Source organism: Carlito syrichta, unplaced genomic scaffold, assembly GCF_000164805.1.
Source record: "Carlito syrichta isolate Samal-C Ts95f unplaced genomic scaffold, Tarsius_syrichta-2.0.1 Scaffold311945, whole genome shotgun sequence".
NCBI lineage: Eukaryota > Metazoa > Chordata > Mammalia > Primates > Tarsiidae > Carlito > Carlito syrichta.
Window position 1 is genome coordinate 54,350 of NW_007256041.1, and position 1,157 is coordinate 55,506.

A 1,157-nucleotide genomic window follows, 5' to 3' on the forward strand; every position below is an offset into this window, starting at 1 on the left:
ACACACACACACACACACACACACACACACACACACACACAGAGTCAATTTCACTGTCGGTTAATGTTTAATATAAAATAATATTTGGATATAAAGATGATGGAAACTGACAAATCATCACTGCCAGGGGACGGCAGGGCACATAACATTAATAAGGTTATCTGATCCTAAACTAGGCGAAGTGAGAACCAATGGGAGGCCCAAACCTCACCAGTACTATGATCACTTAGGTACCTAACCCTGAATTGTACCCCACATATTTAAAATAAAAAAAAGAAATAAAAAATAAAATGACAAATCTGTTTGCTCCATGTCTCCAGTTTGCAATGGTGTTTTTGATGTGGAACAAGAGAAAACATAAAAATGGTGAATTTGCTCCTCTTGAAAATCATAAGTATCCTTCAACCAGGTTTTGTAAGAAAAAAAAAAAAGGAAGAAAGAGGAATCAAACCTGGAGAAGGAATACTGGGAAGCCAAGTGCTGCCCACTGCCCTCTGATAGCAGGGTTAATTGCTTCTGTCACTCAGGAGTTATAAAACCATGCCTGCCCTACCTGGTTACTGGGAATCAAGGTTAAAAATGGCATTGCCACAGTCTAGAGAAAGATGTTGAAATGGAGCCCACCAGGAATGTTCAAAGATCCTGCAACTTCTTTGTGGTGAAAGACTCCAATGAGAGGAAAGCCTGTGACTTTGCCCTACTTGGAGCAATGCCAACCTTCCAGTGCAGGATTTGGTATGGTGAGAGGCGAAAGCAAGTTGACACTTGGTAAATATAAGGGAAGGAAAAAAGCAAGTGCTGAAAATGCAAGAAGCCTGGCTAATATATAAGATGGTGTAGTTTGTAAGCAGCCTTAATCCAGAAAGAACTGACTAGGTCCAGCCTGATACAGTGAAGCTTATGCAAAATCACAGGGCTAGGTTGGAAGCTATGAGAGCTCATCAGCTTAGGGACCCACCCCTGCTTCTGGATGTCCCTTGCTTGTGTTAAACTTCATCTCATAGCCACTTGGAAGTCTGGCTGTCTCTATGACTAGGTAGACCTCCTTCATAAGACTTTGAACCCCAAACCCTCGACTATGAAGTTTACAATGAAACAGAGATTTGTGTCCCTATGATGTTGGTAGGACCATATATTTGGTTAGGTCAGTAAGATGC